Source organism: Citrus clementina, unplaced genomic scaffold (genome assembly GCF_000493195.1).
Source record: "Citrus clementina cultivar Clemenules unplaced genomic scaffold, Citrus_clementina_v1.0 scaffold_6, whole genome shotgun sequence".
Lineage (NCBI taxonomy): Eukaryota > Viridiplantae > Streptophyta > Magnoliopsida > Sapindales > Rutaceae > Citrus > Citrus x clementina.
The window spans coordinates 5148668-5161131 of NW_006262139.1; positions in this window are offsets into that span (position 1 = coordinate 5148668).

Below are 12464 nucleotides of genomic sequence, written 5' to 3' on the forward strand. Positions count from 1 at the left end.
GCTTGTGCACAACAACTAACTGCGGCATATATTCTGCTTCGGTGGTTGAGAGTGCAACCAAATTTTGTTTCTTACTAAATCATGTAACAAGTGAATGACCTAGGAAATGACAAGTTCCACTAGTACTTTTCCTATCAACCTTGTGCCCAGCAAAATCGGCATCAACAAGTTAAATCTATATGAGTTCCTCTAGGATACCAAAGACCTAGATCTATGGTTCCGTTCAAATAATGGAAAATTCTTTTTACAGTAAGCAAATGAGATTCCTTGGGACACAATTGAAATCTCACACACAAACATACACTAAACATGATATCGGGTCTACTTACGGTTAAGTAAAGTAAAGAGTCGATTATACCTCGATACATTTTGATATCAACTTCTTTGCCTTTTTCATCTTTGTCAAGCTTGGTTTTTATGCTCATTGGAGTGCTTTTGGTCTTTGAGTCATCAATGCCAAATCTCTTGAGTAGGTCTTTCACAGACTTGACTTGATTTATGAAAATTCCTTCCTCATTTTGTTTTATTTGCAGCCTAAGGAAGTAATTCAACTCTCCCATCATACTTATTTTAAATTCTTTACTCATACAAGATGAAAATTCTTTACACAATAATTCATTAGTAGAACCAAAGATAATATCATCAACATAAATTTGAACAAGTATATCTTGGTTCTTCTGCTTAACAAAAAGAATAGTATCCGCTTTACCAATTGAAATATCGTTATCTAACAACAAATTCTTAAGCCTATAAAACCATGCTCTAGGTACTTACTTTAATCTATACAATACTTTTGACAACTTGCAAACATGATTTGGAAATTTTTCATTTTCAAAACCAGAGGGTTGTTTCACATAAACTTCCTCCATAATATAACCATTTAAGAAAGCACTCTTGACATCCATTTGAAATAAAATGAAATCTTTATGACATGCAAATACTAAGAGCATCCTAATGGATTCTAGTCTAGCTAAAGGTGCAAATGTTTCGTAAAAATCAATTCTCTCTTCTTAATTGTTTCCTTGAGCCACTAATCTAGCTTTATTCCTTACAACCACACCAGATTCACCCATTTTTTTTTCTAAATACCCAGTTAGTGTCTATAATGAATTGATGTTCCAGTTTAGGAACTAATTCTCATACATTATTTCTCTCAAATTGATTTAACTCCTCTTACATTGTAACAATCGAAGATTCACCATTTTCCGCATCCGCAAAGGATTTTAGTTCAATTTGAGATATGAATGCAACATGCTCACAAGTACTTCTAAAAGATAATCTAGTTGTTATGCCACGTGAGGGATCTCCTAAGATCAAGTCTTTAGGATGAGAAGAAACATACCTCCACTCCTTGGGGAGTGATTGAGAAGTACCTGCATTTTGCTCTGCATTTGTTTCTTCATGTTGGTCCTTTTGATTTCCATGTGGGGCATCCTTTTGGTTATCTTTTGATGACTCTTCTTATAGTTTTTCATTTGCATCATTATCAACAACAACTTTCTCCACAGAGGAGGGGTTAGATTCATCAAATGTAACGTGCATAGATTCTTCCACAACTAGAGTTCTTTTGTTATAAACTCTATAAGCTTTGCTTGAGTTTGAATACCCAAGAAAGATGCCAACATAAGATTTTGGATCAAATAAAGCATTTGCATTCAAAAACTTTAAAATAACCAATGTTGGGTTTTTTTATCTTTCCAAAGCTCATTTGGAGTTTTATTAAGATAATGTCTAATCAACACATGATTTAAAACATAACAAGTGGTGTTGAGCCTCGGCCCAAAAATACTCAGGCAAATAATTTTCATTCAACATGATCCTAGCCATTTCTTGAATCAACCTATTCTTTCTCTCAACAACTCCATTTTGTTGTGGAGTTTTATATGATGAAAATTGATGCACACTACCTAGATTATTGCAAAAGATTTCAAATGCATGGTTTTCAAACTCTCCTCCATGATCACTCATAATGCATGCAATACCATACCCTTTTTCATTTTGATTTTTCTTACAAAATACTTTAAATGCATCAAGAGCATCATCCTTATTAGTTAAGAATAATACCTATGTGTATCTTGAAAAATCATCAACAATTACAAAAGAAAAATATTTTCCACTCAAGCAAGCATACCTTGAAGGTCCAAATAAATATATATGAAGTAATTGAAGAGGTTTCGAAGTAGAAATATGATTTTTCCTTTTAAAAGAGGTTTTGATTTGTTTACCAAATTGGCATGCTTCACAAATTCTATCTTTTTGAAAACCGATTTTTAGAAGACCTTTAACTAAATTATTTTTGGAAATCTTTGAAATTAAATCCATGCTTGCATGTTCTAGTCTTCTATGCAATAACTAACCATCATTATGCAATGCGGAAAAACATTTATCAAGGGAAGATGCACAATCTATCTCAATGGTATGAACATTAATACATCTATTTCCTACAAACAAAATATTTCCATCGCATGTATTCTCAATGACACATCTATTCTTATAAAAAACAACTTTATAACCCTTATCACACAATTGACTAATGCTAAGCAAATTGTGTTTCAAGTTTTCAACCAAACACACATTTTCAATAAGAGTAGATGATACATTACTAACATTTCTGATGCCAATGATTTTTCCTTTTGAGTTATCTCCAAAGGATATGTTTCCACCATTTTCGATCTTGGTAAAACTTGAAAACCAAGAGTAATTCCTTGTCATGTGTCTTGAACATCCACTATTCAAGTACCACTTATTTTTTTCTTTTCTTTGATCCCTACAGGAAAAAGTTTATAAGTTTTAGGTACCCAAAACTTCTTGGGTCCTTGAGTGTTAGTAATGGTTCCTTTAGGAACCCAAACACATTTCACACCATAATATGCATTTCTTTTCACAGAACATCTATTTTTCATGTGACTATTTTGATTGCAATAATGACATACGACTTGATTATTAATAGAGGTACTTTTCACAAAGTAATTCTTATAATACTTTTTTTTTCAAATTTGGCTTATAACCAATGCCTCATTTGTCAAACACACATTTTTGTGAATTGAGCATGTTATCCAACATCTTTTACTCATTTGTGAAATTTAACACAATTTCATTTAGCTTATTATTCGTCTTCTTAAGCACTTTATTTCTCTTTGATCAATTCATCTACATGTGATTTTTCATGCTCATATGAAGTACTTTGTTTACCTTTAAAAGATGCAATCTTGTCATGCAACATTTTAGTCTCTAATTCTAATTCTTTTATCTTCTCATTTAAAGAATCATTGCATTTTTCCAGGACATCTTTTTCATTTGTAAGTTCTAGTATTTTCTTTTTAAGGCATGCATTCTTTTTACCAATTTTATCCACTCATCATGTAATTCTTTAAAAGCATTATGTAATTTATCATATGTAAGAAGATCACTTACCTCATCAACTTCATCCAATGATTCTTCCCTGATCGCCATGAGAGCTAGATTTGTCATTTTTTGATGCTCTTCATCATCACTCGTTTCCTTATTGCTATCGTCCCATGTAGCTACCATTGCTTTTTTTTTAGCTTGTTGAGAAGAGGACATTCAGACTGTATATGTCCAGGCTTTTTACATTCATATCAAGTGATTGACTCTTTCTTCTCTTTTTGATTCTTGAAGTTTCTGAGCTTTCTCCACTCACTAGCTTTCTTGCAGAGTTTTTTGAATTTTCTAGTTAGCATAGCCATCTCCTCATCATCCAGCTCGCTTTCCTCATCACTCTCAGGTTTTGAAGCTTTGAGAACAATGCTTTTTTTTTTCTCATGCCATTTTTCTACTGTCAAATCTTCTTCATATGAAATTAGAGAGCCAATTAAATCATCAATAAGTAAAGTATTTAAGTTTTTAGCTTCTTCAATGGCAGTCCTCTTAGATCTCCATTCTTTTGGAAGTGACCTAATGATTTTCTTCACTTTTTCGCTATTCAAAAATTCTTTCCTAAGGCTCCTAGTGTGTTCACTATGTCCGTAAATCGTGTATACATGAATAAACACTTTCATTTTGTTCCATTTGGAAATTGACGAGTGTACCTACTGATTTTTTACTCTTTAACTTGATTTGTCCCTTCATAGACAACCACAAATTTATACCATATTTCTTGAGCACTCTCACAACTAGATACTCTATGAAATTATTTCTTATCAAGAGCACAAAATAGAGCATTCATTGCCTTGGAGCTTAAAGACATCTTTTTTCTTTTCTAACTCACTCCATTGACTTGAAGATTTTAGAATATCATCTCCTACTTCATTTTTTGTCATAGGCATGAATGGACTATCACAAATAACTTCCCAAATTTCATAATCTAAGGCTTGCAAATAAATTCTCAGCTTAGTTTTCCAATATGGGTGGTCATTCCTATCAAAGAACGGTGGTCTAGCTGTGGACTGCTCTTTCCTAAAGGTTGAGTCATTTTGGGTTGTCATAGATCTTTTACTCTAGACGGTTAAGTCCTAATAAGAGCACCTCGTTCTCATACCAAATGAAATATATCTAAGCAACCCAAGAGGGGGGGTGAATTAGGTTTCTAAAAAATATGCAATTCTTTAAACAACACTTAATGCAAATCTTAAACGAATTCAAAGCAATAATAAATAAATTGACCAAAATATAAAAAGATAAGGGAAGAGAGATTCAAACACAGAGAATTTTACGTTGTTCGACCAAGCTTGCCTACGTCCACGCCTCCAAGCACACTGAGCTTGAGGATTCCACTAGTCAAGCCTTCAAGACTTCAAGAACACTTACAATTGACTTCTTAGGTGTCAATCAACCTTTACAACTAGAGATTATCCCTAATCTCTTAACCCAAGTGTATCCTAACACTTACAATCACTCAAAACAAAGATTGCAAATTTTTTTTCTCTCTCACACAATATATAAGATTACAAATCAATGCTTAATTGTGAATAAATGAATAAAAATGAATTTTAAGCTCATTGAATGTTGTATTCTCGGTTATAAGCTCAATGATAACGTTGTGATCAACCCTTGTTTGAATTCTATTGAGTTTATTTATAGTTGGAGTTGAAAATAGTCATTGTTGACTTTCTGGGCGAAATCGGATTGTCGTTAACCGTTATCGGTTAACCGTTTTGACTGGTCCAAGTGACCGTTGAGCTAAAATTCAAATAAACAGTTGACCATTTGTCACTATTGGTTTGTCGTTAATTTCCAGAGACCTGCAAAATAAATTTCTGCTATCCGTTCTTGTTAAACGGTGGAAGGTTAGCATGGAATGACATTCTGGAAATTATCGGTTAGTTATTTGAAGTTAATAGTTCACCATTTAATTCTGGTAGCCTAAAAAACTTATTTTCATTAAACGTTTGTGCTAACCGGTTCAAGCTTAAGGATTTATTCCTCTCTAGAAATTATCGGTTAACTGTTTCAAAGTTAATAGTTCACCGTTTACTTCCAGGATCACAATTTGCAGGGAATGATTTTCTGATTAAAGTTAATGATTATCCATATTTCATGAACAGATTTAGAAAGTTTATATGGCTTTTGAGAAATTTTTTATTTATGAAAAACTCCAACATTTTAATAAAAAACAATTAAAGTTTGTTGTAATCAAAATCAATGTTAATGAACATATACATGTTAACACATTGGTATGTCAACATTAGGTCTAAACATCTAAATAGATCGAATGGCATTTAGATCAACAAATAAATATGGAATGAAAATAGAAGATAGAAAATACAAGTTATAAACATGTACTATAAAAACAGAAACTTTAAATTCAAAATTTGAATCCTTGAACTTCACCCTTCATCTTAGCTTAAAACATTAGCCGGTAATATTGGCTAGCAAAACATTCAATTTATTTAATAAATGTTTAAAAATATAACATATGGAAATTGAAGATATAGGAGGAGAAAAATCTCTTCTTATTAACTACACTTTTTCCTAAAATTCACTCTAGATTTACACCAAATTTCTCTACAAAACTCACCTCAAAATTCCTCCATCTTATTTGTGAGATTTCTTGCCTTTATATAGGTAAATTTTGATTTGATCAAGTTTGGGTATTTATATAATATTTTAGTGAGTTTGTGACCATAATTTTTAGATGAGTTGTAATAACACAATCTAAGGGTCTAAAGTTGCAACCATTGTGATGTTTTATGAAATGTTGGATTCAACATAATTAATGGCTACAAATAAAGTCAAATCATGATCCTCTATTGGATCTTTTGTCAAGGTGGTTGAACTACTAAATTGATGAATATTAAAACTAGCTCAATGAGGTGCATTTGAGCTCATAATTAATGTTGGATCCAAGGGCTAGCAATTCTTCCAAAGAATTCTAAATCTCTGAAATCCAAATTTCACGTTCGTTTTTTCGATTCAAGCATCATGAATTTATGGAATTACCTACAAAATACAAATATCATAGTAAAAACAACTAAAAGTAGACAATTAAAATGGGGAAGGGATTTATAAATGTGATGAAATTATTAGTGTTATCAATACTATAAGTAAAAAATGACAAATTTAACTTTTATTAAATGTACACTTTCTAGAATTAATTAGACACCTCAACTATCTTATTACTAGTCCCTAACGATTAGAGCGTTAGCCATAAAAAGTAAAATTAGTGTAAAAATTGGTATTTGTTCTTTTCCTCCTCAAACAACTAAATAAGTAAACCCTTTCTTTTTTCTTTTTTTTTTGGCAAGAAAAAAAATCTCATAGATTGAGTATTAATAAACCTCCTTTGTGCTCAATTGTAAATAAACACAAAACGTATGGGGTTTTATCGAAAGAGTATAATATTTTTGTGCTAAAAGTTCATTAGGGTTTTTACATTAGGCAGCGTATCATTTATACATTATAAAGAGATCTTTCGGCCAGTAACTCCTAGACCAATTGGCCTTAGTGGCCTCAGAGTATTAGATGTTGGAACACCCTATGGACTTAGTTACTGCAATTTCTAATACAGCGAAATTGAATGCATTCAATTTTCTCTAGGTAGAGTTGTTGAAACCCACCAATTTCTGCTCTAAATCCTTTTTTATTTAAATTTTTTATTAAAATTACTTAATTAACCATTTCTTCTCTTTCTCTTTTCAATTTCAAAAATTTTCTTCAATTCGTTCGGATATATTCGTTTGGCTGCAAATAATTGATATCACTTAGTAAGGGGATCAAAAACTTGCATTTAAAAATGACTATAAATTTTTTTTATTAGCTATGAAAGTTAATGAATATCAACAAATTAGTTTTGACCAAAAACAAAAGATAATGAATATCAAGAAAAAAATAATTCTTGTATATAAAAACTATGAAATACAGATTATGATATACTAAGAAAAACAAAAAAAAAATCTAAAAAAGAGTGAAATTGAGTATTTAATTTGTAGAATGTGAATGCAGAGAGAGAGGGAGAATAAGCAAATGTAAGATAGAGAGAGAAAATATTAGTGAAGACTAATTTGGAGATTTTTAAATTTTAAATTTTTTAATAACGAATTTATTTTTTAAAATGGGCATACAGAGGAATTTGATGGGTTCAAATAGCTTTACCTTTTTTTAGTATTTTATTATTTTTTAATAGAATTTTAGCATTTTGCACAAGCACTTACTGTTGAGTAGGCAAGATGTTCGCTACAAAAAAATTCTACTTCATTGAATTTTTTGTTTAACAAAAATTTTATCAATCTAAAAGTTAGTAGTGAGCTTAATTGATATGGATATCTCCATCACAAATTAAATCATTTCTCTTCTCATCATGGTCTTTGAAGAAATCCAAGACATCCATATGTGTATTATCATCAATTACAATAGCATAACTTGTCTCAATAATTTTTCTTTTCTTGAAAGATGCTTGGTATAGATCAACAAATTGCGTGGATGCTTAGTAAAATCACCAAAAAGGGCCTGAAGCTCTATAGCTATTATAGGTTTCTTAGTTCTTATCTTAAGTAGATCTTTGTTTATCATTCTTCAAGTTATAATGATTTCTGTTATAATGACCATGGTGTCGATAATAACTATGACCACGACCATGACAACGACTGTATCCATGGTACGATCATAACAAGTCTATGTCTTGGATTATTATTATGGTTATGTGAAGTAGCATTTGCTTTAGAGTAGAATTTGCTTCAAGAAATCGTTTTGTACTAATTGGATGAGCTTGATTGTTCTTCATTACTGGCTTGTTATTCTTCCAGCAATAATGAGCATGAAATCAATTCCGAGTATTTCTTGTACTCATAAACTCGAAATTGTTCTTGTCGAACCATATTTTAAGCTTGGAATGTTGAGAATGTCCTCTTTAATATGTCTTCATTAATGATTTTCTCTCCATATCATCTTAGTTGGGAACTGATTTTGTAAAGTGCAAAATTTTAATGATGTACTAACTTGAAGTTTTGCAGTCAAAGTTAATTCCATTTGGTGCAGCCATTGGGAAGAATAACTAACTTTAGATGTGCCTTTATGACACATGGGCCTTTACGACAAGATATTCTATCTTCTGTGATTGATAGAGATTATGACAATGGAATATTATTGCCTCGACATGTTCTTGAGTAGTTGTGTTGTTACCTAACTTTTTTCTTTTTTAGAGGTTTAAAGGGTGGTGCAACATGAGAACTTCCCAAGAGATCACCCATCTTAATATTGCTCTCCCCGAAGCACTCAAATTCCACTCAAATTTAGTATAGACACAATTTTAAGTGGGCTTCAACTTTGACTAAAAATGACTTAAAATAATTGAAAGTATTGGAAAAGTTATTAGGCAGCATATAAAGAGTAAAATATGAGAGCAATATATTGTAGAATAATTTTATTCATTCTTGACAACACCCACCCTGACTCTTCTGTCGAATCAGAGGCAGATCGTGTGAGACACTCACTATATTTCTTATTAAAACTTATAATATAATCCATGAATATATAAAACTAGTTTCGAGCTCTAATATAAACATATAGTAACACCCATGCTCATTCAAAAATATATTTGGAACTTGTACACTTCACATCTTATTGTACACATATACATCCTAAATATATGCATATGAATATAAAATGTGTTTAAATGCAAGTCATGCAGCAATGAATGTCATGGCTCAATCTCGATTGAAATTAAACTGTACAAAAATCCTATAGAAACCTAGGAGAAATAGGGTAAATAGGACAATAGCGAGCTTGCGGCTCAGTAAATGAATATAATTATATATAAATATAAAGTATTGTACTAGCGCTTATGCATAATCATATATCATATCTTTGCATTGAACATAATACATAAGCAAACATGAAAAATCATACATACATACAAACATGACAAACTGCACCAAATAGCACCCAGGGGAATAACTATATACTCCTCAGGATTATTATCGTGCAAGTAGAGTAGGCGAAAACCTCTCAAATCTCAGTAGAATTTAACTTCATTGCACAGGTAGAGTAATCTAACTCTCAATACGCATATACAGAGTGACATGACTCAAAAGTGTATTACTCTCAAGTATAAGAGTGTCTAGTTATAATATAACCTGGTGAGACCGGGGTCGAACCACAGGGAGTTTTAAATCTAATAAAACTAAGAAAATTAATTGTGGGGAAAAGAAATTATTTGAAATCAATTTAAAAATAAGCTAAGGTTTAGGATCCACTCTCTGTATTCAAACTATAATTTTAATACTCTCTCATTTATATTTTGCCTCACTTTTACCAATTAATTATTATATCATTTAATTCTATGTGTGTGGATAAATATAGAATAAAGTACCTAATGTGCCACACTATATTAATGTGTCGACATTATGTCAAAATACCATAAAATCCAGTGAGATTTATAAATTAATCATGATATAAAAATAATTAGAAAAGAATTAAAAAAAAATCATTTGAGAAAATAATAATAATTGATAGTTTGAAACATTGAGCTTCACCCTTCACCTCAGCTTAATAAAATTAGCTACTCAAATTGAAAGAAAACACAACACTATTTTTATTTGATAACTTTTGAAATATATTACATTTTTGTCCAGAGTCCCATTCTGATCCTAAATAGGCACTAGTCTGGTCTGCACTGTCGGATAACAAGTCACGTACCCTAAATGGTATCAGAGCCATACCCATCCTTGCAACTTTCATGTTTTCTAAATCACCGGTTTCCTGACCAAAATGGTATAATTTAAGGCTTTTTCTATTTTGCTCTCTAGAACTTCAGGCGCAGAGAGAACTTCTCCTTCATGGCTTCCACTTCCTCTTCACCTCCTGTTACTCTTTCTTCTCCTCTTTCTTTGCCCTGATCTTGCACTTCTCATAACACCAATAAGATTGAAAACCTTGTAGAATATTCCTATATCCCTAAATCAGCCCAAATCAGTGAGTCCTCCTACCCTCTTATTAGTCCTTATCAGTTGTACAAACGACCTAGCTCCTTTACCCGCAGTATCCGCACCCTCATCTCTACCAGACGCCCTCACCCTAAAGAATATATCCAGTCTTCCCGCCTGGATCAGTGTGCTCTTCAGGCCACCTCTGCTGAGCAATATGTCACTCTGGAGATTCCTTCCGAGTTGCTCTCCAACTGGAAACGAGGAGGTTATACTCATCTTCATCTTGGAGGCATCATATTAATCCTTACTCTTCATGGAAGAAAAGGATTACCGATTACAGCTCGCCTTGCTATGCTTGATACCCGGTTTAAACAGTACCAAGATGCTATTATCGGCACTGTTCTCACCACCCTCCATGCAGGCAGTGTTTTACTCACCTTCTATCCAAACTTTAACCTTTCTCTCCAAGATCCCAACTTGCCCACAACCTTAAAGGTTCAAGTCCAAATTCAAGGTGCTGAACAAATTTCTTTTGCCAAAATTGCCACCTTACACCACCAATTGGTCTATAGGCTTCAAAATCATGCCTTAGATCTACCCACTCCTGAACATCATTCGGATACCCTCATGGTCTTAGCCGAATCTGACCAGATCCCAACCATAATCCAAATCCCAAGATAAATTCCCCGTCATGAGCTCATCAAGCTTATGCCTCTTGAATGGATCTCCAACTATGAACAGTTCCATAACAATACAGCTCCAATTCAAACATCTGAAAGTATGTTTGAAAGACACCACGATGGCACAGTCCAAATGACTTTTAAACCACCTCCAAGTGCTCCACAAGAGCCTCCTCGGCTCTCCTTTACCTATTCTTCAATGATTACAGCTGTCCAGACAGCCCAAGAAGATCTGCCCATCTCAGGGTTCAATTCTGAAGGCTACCCTATTTATCCAGCCAAGCAAAATGGCCATTTCCTATGGGATGCCCCTGGCTCAGGCATGTGTGACCCAACTTGTCCCTGCTGGGATGATTGGGACGAGGACGATGATTATGCCACCACAAGGAAAAAGAAACCCAAAAAGAAAAAACCTCCAGTTTCCTGCCACCACTATGATCCTAAACCGCCACAAGATCCTCCAACTCCACCAGCTCCATTACCCTTTTACCAAAAAGAACTCAAATGGATTGCAAAGCATTGCAAATCTGAGACTCCATCACCAATCCCACTTCCAACACCACCACTCACTTGTATGATGTTTTCATCCACTTCTTCAGATTATTCTTCCTCTTTTCCTCCTTTAGACACTCACACCGATTCCCAACGGAATGTCGTGTCCAAACCCTTTGTCCCCTCACCAATTACCTCATCTGGCCACCTAGAACCTCCTAAACCTTTTGAATCAGTCCTTAACTGGCAAACCCAAAATGCCAGAGCACAGAATGATACTTTGTTGAATATCAACTCCAAAGTTGAGAACATCAGTTTACGAACTGAACAACTTGAGACAACAGTTGACTCCATCTCTGCACAGATGCAGCAGATCCACCAAAATCTCCAGTCCCGAATTACCCAACTCGATTCTGAACTACGAGCCATGCTTGCCCAATGCTATTATGGCCCAGAATTTGACCAAAAGGAAAGGGAAATTAGATGCTTAAAAGCTGAACTTGCTCAGATTGAATCTGAAAAACAAAGACCTACCCTTTTTACCGCGTCACCGCCTATCCCTTCTATAGGTCAAACTTATCATCCCTTTGCCTCTATGCTTTCACCCATCCGACAGTATGATCCTTCCAAGTTATTTTGCATGACCCATACTTTTTTCAGAGACAATCCCTTACCACCACCACCTAAACCTAAACCAAAGTCTAAACCTCAACCGTGACCCGTCACATTTCATCCATCATCCATTACCATCCCTGGCCAACACTCTCCTGGTCATACTCCGGCATCGCCACCAGTACCTCCTCTATCAACTGAATCCCAACCACCATCTCAATCCAAAGATAAACAACCAATGCACCAGTTTAGTGCCCATACAGTCGCCCACTCTTCTACTACAGATGACCAAACTTCTGATTCAAATCTAGCTGTTTCTGATAGCCATACTGAGACTGACATAAAATCTTCAGTATCC